Source organism: Narcine bancroftii, chromosome 6 (assembly GCF_036971445.1).
Source record: "Narcine bancroftii isolate sNarBan1 chromosome 6, sNarBan1.hap1, whole genome shotgun sequence".
Taxonomy (NCBI): Eukaryota; Metazoa; Chordata; class Chondrichthyes; order Torpediniformes; family Narcinidae; genus Narcine; species Narcine bancroftii.
Window position 1 is genome coordinate 26,281,502 of NC_091474.1, and position 15,260 is coordinate 26,296,761.

Here is a 15,260-nt window from a genome sequence, read left to right on the forward strand (position 1 = left end):
ACCCGTGAACACAACGTGCTCCTTCTCCAGGGACACATGGGCCCGAACATAAACCCGAGAGATGGGGAGGCAGTCAGCTTGGGCCAAACCCTCGACTGCCTGGACCCATGAGTGGACAACTTTGCTAGGCCCAGGAGCAAGTCGACCAGGAGACCCACCGCACCTCTCTCCTCACTGGGTAACTGAAGGTCAGGAGCGTGTGACTAAAATGCAGCCAGAACTTGAGGAGCAGCGCCTTCCAATATTTAAACACACTCTGCATATACATGGTGCACTGTCTCCTCCCAGCCGCAGAAATGACAGGCAGTTGGGGCATCCGTAAGTGACTTAAAAATCTATTACATGGTCCTGGAATGTGCAACCTCGATGAAAGGCTCAGGCCCAAAATGTTAGTTACCCTTTACTTGTTACTCATGGTTTTTAGACTGCAATGTTGGGAAAATCGTGGAAAAAAATTAACATAATTACTGCCTGTGTGGTCATTCATACTGGGCACCTTTTTGACTGCAAGTACCTGAGTTCAATAGTTGCAGTGGTTGGACATGCAGTAGAGTGGATGGCTGTCAATTAATTTTTCCTGGTACAGTTTACACTGCAGGCTTCCTCCAAAAAGTTGTACGGGTCCTGCAGGATAAATCGCGGTGCAAGAATTGACTCAAAATTCCTACACATTCCTTTTTAGACTGCCCATGTGGCAGCAAAATTCCTTGATGGTCCCATTACACGCTTGCAGTCTAAAAACCATAATAGATGCTGCGTGATTTGTTGAGTTTCCCCAGTACATTTGTTTATTGCATCCTTAGACTTCCCTGTATTTAGGAGAATCCTAGCGAAGATTTTGCCTGCAATGGAGAGCAGCGTGATTCCCCTGTAGTTTGAGCAGTCTGATTTCTCGCCTTTGTTTTTGTACAGGGTGATAATGGTGGCATCACGAAGGTCCTGAGGCAGTTTTCCGTGTTCCCAACAAAGCTTGAAAAACTCATGCAGTTTGACATGCAGAGTTTTGCCGCCAGCCTTCCAGACCTCTGGGAGGATTCCATCCATACCTGCTGCTTTGCCACTTTTCAGTTGTTCGATTGCCTTATATGTCTCATCCTGGGTGAGGACCTCATCCAGCTCTAGCCTTAGGGGCTGTTGAGGGAGCTGGAGCAGGGCGGAATCTTGGACTGAGCGGTTGGCACTGAAAAGAGATTGGAAGTGTTCTGACCATCGGTTGAGGATGGAGATCTTGTCGCTGAGGAGGACTTTGCCGTCTGAGCTGCGCAGCGGGCTTTGGACTTGGGGTGAGGGGCCGTACACAGCCTTTAGAGCCTTGTAGAAACCCTGAAGTCGCCAATGTCTGCACTGAGCTGGGTTCGCTTGGCGAGGCTAGTCCACCACTCATTTTGGATCTCCCAGAGTTTGCGCTGAAGATGGCTGCATGCGCGACAGAAGGCTTGTTTCTTCTCTGGACAGGACGGCTTTGTAAGGTGAGCCTGGTGGGCAGCTCGCTTCTTTGCCAGCAGCTCCTGGATTTCCTGGCTGTTTTCGTCGAACCAGTCCTTGTTTTTCCTGGAGGAGAAGCCCAGTACCTCTTCAGTGGATTGCAGTATGGTAGTCTTCAACTGATCCCAGAGGGTTTCAGGGGATGGGTCCGTGAGGCGGATTGCATCGTCGAGCTTTGCTTTGAGGTTTGCCTGGAAGTTTCCTCTCGCTTGTTCTGACTGCAGGTTTCCAACATTGAACCTCTTTCTGGGGGCTTTACTGTTCCTGGGCTTTGGCTTGAAGTGAAGGTTGAGCTTGCAGCGAACCAGCCGGTGGTCAGTGTGGCATTCCGCGCTGGGCATGACCCTGGTGTGGAGCACATCTCGTTTGTCACTTTCTCGCACCAGGATGTAGTCCAGGAGATGCCAATGTTTGGATCGGGGATGCATCCAGGTGGTCTTAAGGCTGTCCCTCTGCTGAAAAAGGGTGTTTGTAATGACAAGCCGCTGTTCTGCGCAGAGCTCCAACAGGAGGCGCCCATTGTCGTTGCACTTGCCGACGCCATGCTTGCCCAGGATTCCTGGCCAGGTTTCTGAGTCTTTGCCGACGCGAGCGTTGAAGTCGCCAAGGATGACAACCTTGTCGGCTGTAGGGGTGCGTTGAATGAGGTTGTGCAGGTCAGTGTAGAACTTGTCCTTTTCTGCTGGTTCCGCCTGGAGGGTTGGAGCATAGACACTGATGAGGGTGATGCAATGCTTGTTTTGAAGGGGGAGTCGCATGGACATGATTCAGTCCGAGTGGCCTGTCGGAAGGTTTTCGAGTTTGGAGGCAATGAAGTTCTTGACCATGAAGCCTACACCAGATAGGCGTCGTTCATCCGAAGGCTTGCCAGACCAGTAGAATGTGTAGCCCGCGCCGCGTTCTTGGATGCTGCCTACATCTGCCAGGCGGACTTCACTGAGAGCGGCTATGTCGATGTCAAGTCTGAGGAGTTCATGTGCAATGAGGGCAGACCGACATTCAGGTCGGTGGCTGTCAGCCTTGTCTAGCATGGTTCTGATGTTCCAGCATGCTAGCTTGAGTTTGTGAGCATCTTTTGAGGGGGAGGACGTGGAGGGGGAGGACGTGGACTTGTCCTCGGGCCTGCGCAAAGGAGCTTTTAGGTGGAGTGCAGTGTGCGCAGTACTGGCCCCACCCTTTACACCCATGGTTCGTGTGCCGTGGCCAAGCAAGCTGGGACGTGGCAGCGAGGTCCTTGGGTCGTAGGTTTTATATCGGAGTGGCCTTCTCCTATGCAGGTTTCTTACCCGGGCTGGAGGGGTCTGCCTCCCCTCCTAGGTCGGACCATATTGCCCGGACCGGGGCCGAGGCCGCTGCTGCTCTCCCTGTGCCCAGACCGGGGCCTCCGCCTGCCTCACTCGACCGAGGCCGGGGCCGCCGCCTCCCTCTTGCTTGTGCCTGGATTGGGCCGCCGCCGCCTACCCTCAGCCCGGACCGGGGCCGGGGCCGCCGTTGCTCTCCCTGTGCCCGGACTGGGGCCGCCGCCTCCCACTCTCTGCCCGGATTGGGGCCTCCGCCTGCCTCACTCAACCGAGGCCGGGGCCGCCGCCTCCCTCTTGCTCCTGCCCGGATTGGGGCCGCCGCCGCCGCCTACCCTCAGCCCGGACCGGGGCCGGGGCCGCCCCTGCTCTCCCTGTGCCCGATTCGCTAGGATTCTCCTAAATAGAATAATACCTAGTGTCGCCGAGAATATTCTCCCAGAATCACAGTGCGGCTTTCGCGCAAACAGAGGAACTACTGACATGGTCTTTGCCCTCAGACACCTCCAAGAAAAGTGCAGAGAACAAAACAAAGGACTCTACATCACCTTTGTTGACCTCACCAAAGCCTTCGACACTGTGAGCAGGAAAGGGCTTTGGCAAATACTAGAGCGCATTGGATGCCCCCCAAAGTTCCTCAACATGATTATCCAACTGCACGAAAACCAACAAGGTCGGGTCAGATACAGCAATGAGCTCTCTGAACCCTTCTCCATTAACAATGGCGTGAAGCAAGGCTGTGTTCTCGCACCAACCCTCTTTTCAATCTTCTTCAGCATGATGCTGATCCAAGCCATGAAAGACCTCAACAATGAAGACGCTGTTTACATCCGGTACCGCACGGATGGCAGTCTCTTCAATCTGAGGCGCCTGCAAGCTCACACCAAGACACAAGAGAAACTTGTCCGTGAACTACTCTTTGCAGACGATGCCGCTTTAGTTGCCCATTCAGAGCCAGCTCTTTAGCGCTTGACGTCCTGTTTTGCGGAAACTGCCAAAATGTTTGGCCTGGAAGTCAGCCTGAAGAAAACTGAGGTCCTCCATCAGCCAGCTCCCCACCATGACTACCAGCCCCCCCACATCTCCATCAGGCACACAAAACTCAAAACGGTCAACCAGTTTTCCTATCTCGGCTGCACCATTTCATCAGATGCAAGGATCGACAACGAGATAGACAACAGAGTCACCAAGGCAAATAGCGCCTTTGGAAGACTACACAAAAGAGTCTGGAAAAACAACCAACTGAAAAACCTCACAAAGATTAGCGTATACAGAGCCGTTGACATACCCACACTCCTGTTCGGCTCCGAATCATGGGTCCTCTACCGGCACCACCTACGGCTCCTAGAACGCTTCCACCAGCGTTGTCTCCGCTCCATCCTCAACATTCATTGGAGCGACTTCATCCCTAACATCGAAGTACTCGAGATGGCAGAGGCCGACAGCATCGAATCCACACTGCTGAAGATCCAACTGTGCTGGGTAGGTCACGTCTCCAAAATGGAGGACCATCGCCTTCCCAAGATCGTGTTCTATGGCGAGCTCTCCACTGGCCACCGTGACAGAGGTGCACCAAAGAAGAAGTACAAGGACTGCCTAAAGAAATCTCTTGGTGCCTGCCACATTGACGCTGTTTACATCCGGTACCGCACGGATGGCAGTCTCTTCAATCTGAGGCGCCTGCAAGCTCACACCAAGACACAAGAGAAACTTGTCCGTGAACTACTCTTTGCAGACGATGCCAGTGGGCTGATATCGCCTCAAACCGTGCATCTTGTCACCTCACAGTTTGGCGGGCAGCAACCTCCTTTGAAGAAGACCGCAGAGCCCACCTCACTGACAAAAGGCAAAGGAGGAAAAACCCAACACCCAACCCCAACCAACCAATTTTCACCTGCAACCGCTGCAACCGTGTCTGCCTGTCCCGCATCGGACTTGTCAGCCACAAACGAGCCTGCAGCTGACGTGGACATTTACCCCCTCCATAAATCTTCGTCCGCGAAGCCAAGCCAAAGAAAAGAAGAAGACTTCCCTGTTCAACTCTCACTGGAATTGGGTTGGAAGATTGGGAATAATATTGTGATTTAGTAAGCAGCGCCCTCCTGAGTGAAGAATGGCAGCCTGCAGTCACTGTGATTGTAGTGAAAACAGGGACATGCTGGGCAAACCTGCAGCATCAACAGGAGATAGAGATATATAGCTGACATTTCGGGTCTGTGCCCTTTTATGGAGATGGGGGAAGATGACAGGCTGTGAAGAAGTGTAGTTGGTGGGTTTGTATAAAGTGTCTGTGGAGATGTCTTAGAAAGGCACAAGCCTGAAACATTAGTTACATATCTTTAAAACATATTGGCAGTGTGGGTTAATTGGACGTAAATTGGGTGGCACGGACTCGTGGATTGAAGTGACCTGTTACCATGCTGAACATCTAAATTAAAAAAATTTACCTCCCATGGACATTGCAAGACCAGCTGAGTTCCTCCAGCATTTAGCACCCCCCTTGATCATTTCACAGAACGTAATATCCATTGATGAGGCCAACATTATTGCCCTTTCTAAATGAACAGGAAGTCCTGTTGAGCCGCCAGTTCTGACAAAGGGTTCTGGAGCTGAAACATTACTCCACTCTGCTCTTCACCGATGTGGTCTGGAAGGATGTGATGTCGTCAGATACACTGGTCATGGGTTCTGTTGGTTTATTGCATGGACCAAGTTCAATATCACACTCTTAAAGTGACAGGGGTTTTGGGGGCGGTGTGGGGGGGGTGTAACAGCGCAGTAACAGGCCCTTTCATCCCATGAGCTCTTCCCCCCAATTACACTCAATTAATCTACAACCCCTGCTATGTTTTGAAGGGTGGGAGGAAACCGGAGCCCCTGGAGGAAACCCACACTGACATGGGGAGAATGTATAAACTCCTTACAGACAGTATGGGATTCGAACCCAAGTGGCTGGTGCTGTAATTGCTTTGTGCTAACTGCTACTCTAATGGTGCCACCATGTTAGTTGAGGTCTTCTTAAGCTTAAAGCTTTTCAATTAATTAATCCTCCATTATTAACAGAGCATTTCACAGTCTGACCTCATTGTGCTGGTAATTGTGGCCTTGAGCCTGTACAACTTGTCCCATTGCAAACATTCTTTTTGTTCTTAATGCCCTTCCCTCACCCACTCTACTGAAAACTAATGTTACTTCTTTCTTTCATTTTTTTGCCAAATCAAGGCCACTCACAAATTGGAGGAACAACACCTAATATTCTGTCTGGGCACTCTCTAACCGGATGGTATAAACATCAACTTCTCTGGTTTCTGTTTAACCTCTCTCTCTCTCTCTCTCTCTCTCTCTCTTTCCCTATCCCTCTGTCTCCTTCCTTCCAGCTCCCCACCCCCTTCCCTCTTCATTCAGAGAGCTTCCCACCCCTTCTCTCTTCATTCACAGAGCTCCCCACCCCCTTCCCTCTTCATTCACAGAGCTCCTCACTCCTATCACTTCCTAGCTTTTTTCTCTTCTACCCTCCCACCCATATCCACTTACTACCTCCTGCCTGTGGGCTTGTGCTCCTCCCCATGCCCCTCCCCCACCATTTTATTCAGACACTTGCCTGCTTATTGTTCATACCTTGATGAAGGGCTCAGGCCCAAAATGTTGGCTATGGAACTTTATCTTGGCCACATAAAGAACCCTGCATGAGGTTCTCCAGCGTTTTTGTGTAAACTACAATCACAGTGACTGCAAATTTTCTTGTTTAATGTACTTGTCTTTCCCAGTTCTCTCGAAGGATTGCAGGCCGACATTTTTGGCAGTGTCACTCTCTATAGATGCTGCTTGACCTGCTGAACTTTTCTATTTTTTGATTTTGCTGTGATGAAGTCCCATCAGAAGGCTGGTCCAAGGCAAACAAGGCCAGATGAACTGCTCATACAAACCCTCTGAGTCTACTATCTATTAAACAATATTGATTTATTTTTATATATGTATATTATATATTGTTTGTCCGAATGTATGTTGTGTCCGGTTGTATGTCTGTGTGTTGTACTTGTGCAATCAGATGACAATAAACTTGAACTTGAATTTAGTGTTTGGAAGCCTGTGACCAATGGTGGGCATGGGATTAGTGCTAAGACTCTTGGCATTTGTATTATATATATGAATAATTTAGATAAATTAAGGAGGTTGAGGAGGGCAAGGCTGCCAACCCTCATCCTGACAACTTTTTACAGTAGCACAATTGAGAGTGTTCTGTCTGGCTGCATCATTGTGTGGAACAGTAGCTGCAAAACATCAGACCAGAGTTCAGAAGATAATTACAACAGCCAAGAGGATCACTGGAGTATCCCGTTCAGCTCCAGATGACATTTACTGGGAGGGTTGTCTAAATAGGGCTCAAGGAATTATAGAAGACATTTTCCATCCAGCATACAGTATCTTTAACCCACTACTATCAAGAAGGTACAGGAGCATCAAAGTCAGGACTGACAGCCTGGGAATAGTTTCTTCCTACAAGTTCTGAGACTGATGAATAATATCCTGTAACTGAGACATCACCCAATGTTTGTCCCATATATACTCATGTAATAATTGTTCCCATGAAAAAGTTGATCCCCTTTTTTGGCCCAAAAATAGCATATTTTCCATATGTCTCACGTAAAGGTTGACACCCCTCCTGATTTTGGGCCCGACCACCCACCCATCTGAGCTCCCAACACCCCAAATGCAGACTTACCACCCGATCCCAGCCTCCGCACTCCTGACGTCTTGAACAACGCGGGTATTTACTGTGGTCAAAAGTAGGATCCATGCAAAAGTCAACCAAATTTGACCTGAAAAATTGGTCCCAAAATCTCAACTATTACACGATTTCTTCAGCGATTTTTATCTTTTGTGTGTTTTTGTTCATGCATCATGGTCTGGAGAGATGCTGATTCGTCAGGTTGTATGTGTACAGTCAGATGAACGATGTAGGATGTATTTTATTTGATTTCCACAAATATAAACAATATACCAGCTAGCCCTGTATAGCTGTGACAAGGTCTCGTTCTGCCGTGAACCCTGAATCTTCCTTGTGTCCTCATGGTTTACATCTTCTCATCAGTCTTATATAGGTAGATCTTGCTTTTGAGGAGTTTAGAACATACACCACAGTACAGGCTCAGGCCATGATGTCTATACTAAACATTATTAATCTAAATGTCTCTTCTTGAACATGACAGATATCCCTCCATTATTCATGGATCTATCACAAAGCCTCTTACATGTTATCAATGTATCTCCTTCCAGGCACCCACCCCTCTCTGTGTAAAATAAAAGCTCCATACATCTCCCTTAAACGTTCTGTCCTTTATCTTAAATGGATGTCCTTTCATTTTACCCTGAGAAAAATTTCTTAGTGTCTGCATTACCAACGGTTCTCATAATTTTATAAACCTCTGTTAGGTCTCCTATCAGCCTCCAGAGAAAACAACCCAAGTTTGTCCAACCTCTCCTTATAGGCCAAACCTCTTATCCAGACAGCATTCAGTCTTGGTGAAGAGTTCTGACGGAACCACTGACCATTCTCTTTCTTTCACTGATACTGATCGACTTGCTGAGTTCCTCCAGCAGATTCTCTACCATGACCTTTTCAAAGTCCTCGCATCCTTCCTGTCATGGGCCAACCAGAGCAGCACACAATAAGACTGTGAGCAAAAGTAGATCATTCAACCCGTCGACTCCGGTCTGCTGATCCATTCTCCCACTCAGCTCAAGCGACCGGCAGCCTCAGACAACTGGCAAAAAAACTAAGAAAAATAAATAAAAATTTTAAAATAGATAAAAATACGCAAGTTTAAAATTGTAAAAGTAAATGTTCAGTTAAGATGAGAGCAAATATTCACCCATCGGAGTGCCTTGGTTGTGCTTTGCTCATAGCAGGAATGACATCGGATGAAGAGCTGGTTGATGCTGCTTGCCATTGGGGTGACTCTCTTAAAGTGTCTCCTTATTTCTGCTTAGTAAGAAATGCCCCAGTCAGAGGCCTAATCTGTAAACTACCGGGAGAAGAGTTTTAATGATCTATAATGTTATTGTTTGTCTTTTGGGTGGCTCCATGGAGGGGGAGGAATCTGCAAATGCAGTGACGGTTAAATGTTTTCAAAGAATGTGACTGAAAATAATGTAAAATGCTTTAAGGTTTCTATATTCATGCAAGTGAACTTTGTTTAGGGTAAGTACAGTATAATATTTATGTATTTTGTCTTTTAAACTATCGATTCTTAATGCAGGTGTGTTAGTTAGGTAACCAGAAAAAACACTTATGTGGCATCTACCAATCCCCATAGGAATCGGATACCAGAGGTTTTACTGTACTAATGTTTAATTTAACTGCAACATACATCGTGTCTTGACCAATGGAGGTGAGCATTCCATGTGAAGGTTAAACAAGAAATCTGCAGATGATGAAGAACTGGAATAGTACACTTTCCACACAACTACATCCCCGGTGGGAAGAAACTAAACCACTTGGAGGAAACCCATGCAGACCGCGTCTGATCTGAACCTGGGTTGTTGACGTTGTAATAGTGTTGCACTAACTGTAAAGGTAGGAGAAAGGATTAGCTGATTATTTGAATGTGTGAGGTGTTGAGGAGGGAGGTTATGGTGCCTGGGCCATATTTATAGGCTGCAAATTCAATGTAACATTTAATTTAACATTAACTTACTTTTCAACGAGATAGACAACAGACTCGCCAAGGCAAATAGCGCCTTTGGAAGACTACACAAAAGAGTCTGGAAAAACAACCACCTGAAGAAACACACAAAGATCAGAGTGTACAGAGCCGTTATCATACCCACGCTCCTGTTCAGCTCCGAATCATGGGTCCTCTACCGGCATCACCTACGGCTCCTAGAACGCTTCCATCAGCGCTGTCTCCGCTCCATCCTCAATATTCATTGGAGTGACTTCATCACCAACATCGAAGTACTCAAGCTGGCAGAGTCCGCAAGCATCGAATCCACGCTGCTGAAGACCCAACTGCGCTGGGTGGGTCATGTCTCCAGAATGGAGGACCATCGCCTTCCCAAGATCGTGTTCTATGGCGAGCTCTCCACTGGCCACCGAGACAGAGGTGCACCAAAGAAGAGGTACAAGGACTGCTTAAAGAAATCTCTTGGTGCCTGCCACATTGACCACCGCCAGTGGGCTGATATCGCCTCCAACCGTGCATCTTGGCGCCTCACAGTTCGGCGGGCAGCAACCTCCTTTGAAGAAGACCGCAGAGCCCACCTCACCGACAAAAGACAAAAGAGGAAAAACCCAACCCCAACCAACCAATTTTCCCTTGCAACCGCTGCAACCGTGACTGCCTGTCCCGCATCGGACTTATCAGTCACCAACGAGCCTGCAGCAGACATGGACATACCCCTCCATAAACCTTCGTCCGCGAAGCCAAGCCAAAGAACTTACTTTTCATGCACTATTATTTAAATTTTTTATAGTAATGCTGTAAGATGGTTATAATAGGAATGTTTGCACTGTGACGCTGCCACAAAACACCAAATTTTATCACTTGTTCGTGACAATAAATTCTGATTCTGATTCTTAATTTTGTGTAACAGAGAGATTGTGGCTGAGCCATTTGCAACACCACCACCCCTTGGGCACCAGAGGGCATCAATGCTCCACTTAATGGCTTTTACAGGGCCTAGTTCTTCCAAAGCAGGAAGAACCTTCAATATTTTACAAATTCATTCTTCAGGTTTAAACGCAGTGAAAGACAATTATTGCTGGCTGGTTGGCTATGTGAGATCACAGCCAAGCTTCGGGCAGCAGTAGCCTCTCTGCCTACTGATGCACAGGCCAGTTTTTAAAAACACAAGCCAACAAAACAATGTTCTCTGGTCCATGGTGCAAAACACACGTACAGGCATAACACAAACACAGATAAACAATACATGTCCACAGTGCATAATAACACACATACAGACAAACGATACACATACACAGGCTGAGAAACAGCTTCTTTCTACAGGCAGTGAGAATGTAGAATGACCAAAGGAACTGCTCATACTAACCATCCGAGACTCTCATTTATTTATCTTTATATATGAATACTTGTCTTGCACATGTACTGTATGTCTGTATGCGTGTTATGTCTGGTCGTGTTTTGCACTGAGGACCGGAGAACACTGTTTCGTTGGGTTGTACTTGTGCAATCAGATGATAATAAACTTGTCTTGATATGTACATATATTAAAACAAATGTTATTAATAAAGTTGATTTAGTTGTCATACAGCATTCCCACTGCCCATGGGAAGAAGCTGTTCCTCAGCTTGATGGTTCTTGCACTGTCATTTAGCTGTGGTATTGCAGCATCTCACCAGAGGTCTTAGATCAATTCCTACCTCAAAATCACAGCAGAACTTTACTAGAGAGGGTTTGGACAAACTTGGGTTCTTTTCTCCAGAGCGTCAGGGATACCTGATAGAAGTTTATAAAATTATGAGAGGCATTGAAAGGGTGGACAGTCAGAATCATTTCCCCAGGATAGAAATGTCGAATGCAAGGGCAATGCATAAACATGCTGGAGAAACTCAATGGGTCACACAGCATCCGTCAGAAGTAAAAGGTAGTCAACGTTTCAGTCCTGGGCCCTTCATCAATGTACGAACAAACACTAGCAAACACCTGAATTAAAAAGGTGGTGGGAGGGAGGAAGGAGAGGAGAGGTGGGAGAAAAGGGCAGGCCGAGAAGCACAGGATTTGGGAAAGTAGATCTGGCGTGGAGGAAGGAGGGCCTGCTTCTTCCAGAGAGAAATGAATCTGTGGAATTCTATGCCAAAGGAAGCAGTGGAGACTGCCTTATTAAAGGAAGCAGTAGAAGGTTCCTCATTGATAGGATCAGTAGTGGCAAATTCATCAAATGTATTTAAGATGGATTTTAGAAGGGTAGGAGATGTAAGAGTTATGGGGAAGGGGCAGGAATATGGAGCTGAGTCCATGGCCAGATTAACCATGATTTTGTTTATTGGTATAAAAAAATAAACAATTAAACTATTTTTAAATGGGGAGAAAGTTAAAAATACCTTGGTAAACTTGCATGTTGAGTTGGTGGTGAAGAAGGAAAATGCAATGCTGGCTTCATTTCAAGAGGAATAGAATTCAGGAGCAGGGATGTGATGTTGAGGCTTTCTAAGGCACTGATGAGACCTCACTTGGAGGATTGTGAGCAGTTTTGGGCTCCTCATTTGAGAAAGGATTTGCAGATGTTGGAAAGGATTCAGAGGAGGTTCACAAGGGTGATGCCGGGATGGAAAGGGTTATATGAGGAGTGTTTTCAGGTCTTGGCCTGTACACATTGGAATTTAGAAAAATGAGGGGGTTTCTCATTGAAACAGGATGTTGAAAGGCGTGGACAGAATAGATGTCGAGAGGTTGTTTCCCATGGTGAGAGAATCTTGGACAAAAGGGCATAACTTCAGGATCGCAGGGCGTCCGGTTATATCAGAGATGTGATGAATTTCTTCAGCCAGAGAGTGGTAAATCTGTGGAATTTGTTGCCACAGGTAGTTATGGAGGCATTTATTGGGTGTATTTATGGCAGAGATGGATAGATTCTTGATTAGCCAGGACATCAGAGGTTATGGGGAGAAGGCCAGGCAGTGAGGCTAAGTGGGAAAATGGATCAGCTCAGGATTGAATGGTGGACCAGACTTGATGGGCTGAATAGCCTATTTGTGCTTCCTGTCTTATTGAATTTGTTGAGTTCTCCATAATAAACTGAAATTCCACAGCTGCCAGGTGAATTCTGCACATCTGCATTACAAGCACTATTACCTGTCCAGCACATCACCAGGATGTACATTAGTTAAATGGAACATTCCATAAGGCTTTTGAAGAGATATTTTACTTGAAGGACTCAGGTGAACTCAATTAAAAGTTACAGGTTTGCAAGGTATCTGGAATGAACAAGGCAAGGTGGTGGAACAGTTGGTAAAGGCACTGCCTCTCAGTGTCAGAGACATGGGTTTGATCCTGTCCTCTGGTGCTGTCTGTGTGGAGTTTGCACATTCTTCCTGAGTGACCTATCACTCTCCAGAGATGTGTGATGTGATGCCCAATTCTTATAGGCAATACCTCAACCTGTGAAAGCAAGCATACCAAATGCCCGAGTCATGAACCTTTCCTCTTGTGTTGCCACATTTAAGAAGTTGTAGACTTGCACATCATGGGCTATCTGTCAACCAACCTGTCAAGGTCCCTGCTGTTCACTCTGTATGTCCCATCACCCATATTTCTAGATTAAATGTGGTTGGTGTTTATCTGCCTCTGAAATGGCTCAACAAACCTCTCAGCTCAGGACTGAGGAAGGGTCTCAAAGCTGAAACATTATCTCCATTTTTCTCTCCATAAATACTGCCTGACCTGTTGAGTCTTTCCAGCATTCTCTGTTCTCGAGTCATGGGAACTCCAGACATCTCAAGGACCAAATAATCTTCTCCTTGCCCTCTGCTTGGAGCCATAATCTTTTCGTTTTCCTGTGAGAGTGAAGGAAAAAAATATCATTAAAGGGAAAGCTTCCAGCTCATCTTGAAATTCCACGGTGAAATTAATTCCTTAATTTTTTTCTGTTCTACATAGAAACTGACTCAACTGTGGCCTTAAAGTAATCTCTTAAGAACCCAAGTGAAACAGAGTTTAGTCAGTGATGTGTTTTCATATTTTAATCTCCTGCTAATATGAAAGGCAAAAATCTATGACCCTTATTTGCAACATTATTTATTCAGGTGGTGGGAAATTGTGTCCTGAGTAGAGCTGTCACATCAGAAGCTCACAGTTCATTCAAAGCTGACAGCTAGCAGTTTGGGATGTGAGGTAATGAAATACTTTGAAAAATCTTTTATTATTTCTGTATCTTGAAAGCTGAAACTTCTCTACTAGCAGCCCCACATCAGGACCCAAATTAGGTTCCTTCCATTTCTTCTTACTTGAAGAATGATGAACTGGCTTTGGAGGTGGTGAAGAGGAGGTTCACCAGGTTGAATCCAAAGATGAGGGGGTTAGCCTATGAAGAGAAATTGAGTCATCTCGGACTGTACGCGCTGGAATTCGGAAGAATGAGAGGGTATCATATAGAAGTATATAAAATTATGGAAGGCATAGATAAGGTAGAGGTAGGTAGGTTTTTTCCATTGGTGGGGGAGACCAGAATGAAAGAACATAGCCTCAAGATTCAGGGGAGTAGATTTGGGATGGAGATGAGGAGGAACTACTTTTCCCAGAGGGTGGTGAATTGGTGGAATTTGCTGCCTGTTGAAGCAGTAGAGGTGATCTCAGTAAATATATTTAAGACAAGGTTGGATAGACTTCTACATAGTCGAGGAATTAAGAGATATGGATAAAAGGCAGGAAGGTGGAGATGATCAGATCAGCCATGATCACATTGAATAGAGGAGCATGCTCGACATCCTGTTCCTATTTCTTATGCTCTTATGTTCCCTATCAGACCCCAAAATCAGGACCCACATCAGATGTTTGCCAATTAGTTGAAGAGGAGCCTTTTAATTCAATTTACTCACAGCCTGGTCATATCAGTTCATCTTCACCTGCAGGGGGTGTGGTGTGTGTGTAAATCAGTCACCATGGCAGCCTAGTTATACTCAACAAGCTCCCATGGACAGCAATGTGTACCTCTGTAATTAAGACTGACCAGGATGCTTGGAGAACACTCATGTGTATGAAAGTGTAGGAAAGAGAAGGGAATTAATTTTCTGGTCCTTTGGACAAGAAGATAAATTAAATCCCCTCTCGAATGGAAATGTCAACATTTCTCCGGGAGCACAGTTAGGATAGCGGTTAGCACAATGCTGTTGCAGTGCCAGTGACCGGGAGTAGAGTTCGAATTCTGTGCTGTCTGTAAGGAGTTTGTATGTTCTCCTCATGTCTGCGTGAGTTTTCCCCAGGGGCTCCAGTTTCCTCTCATTGTTCAAAATGTGCCAGGGGTTATAGATTAATTGAATGTAATTGGGTGACATGAGCTCGTGGGCCGGAAGGGCCTGTTCCTGTGACTTATGTCTAAATCTTAAAATAAAAAATAAAAAATTTAAGAACAGGAAAGTTCTCCAAGTATCCAAAGATAATCCTTCCATCTCTGTGTTTCCTCCTCTTACTCTTTGTGGGTCGAACGGGTCTGTTACCAAAGTTCAAAGTTCAGATTTATTGTCAGAGTACATACATGACATCACATACAACCCTGTGATTCTTTCTCCTGTGGGCGAAGTAGAATTTCTACTTATTGGTAGTGCAAAAAAAAACTGTGCTCAAGAAAAGATGTGTATAAAAAAGAGAGAGATGAAAACAAAGAAAAGTGCAATCAAACTAACTATGCAATACGAAAAATAAATAATTAATAATAAATCATGTGCAAAATAAGAGTCCTTAAATGAGTTCCTGATTGAGTTTATTGTTGAGGAGTCTGATGGTGGAGAGGCAGCAGCTG

The 15,260-nt window shown here is 46.0% G+C and overlaps 1 long non-coding RNA gene across 3 annotated transcripts in view; it reads left to right on the forward strand.

Moving 5' to 3' along the window:
* Window positions 1-15,260, forward strand: part of LOC138735860 (uncharacterized) — a 73,743-nt gene that overhangs the window by 47,823 nt on the left and 10,660 nt on the right. Inside the window, exon 6 of one of the 3 annotated variants that reach the window (XR_011339973.1) lies at window positions 13,549-13,626. The exons of the other annotated variants lie outside the window; for them this stretch is intronic. This is a non-coding gene — a long non-coding RNA (uncharacterized lncRNA). Of the gene's footprint in view, window positions 1-13,548; window positions 13,627-15,260 lie in introns of those variants that run through there. 3 annotated transcript variants of the gene reach the window in all.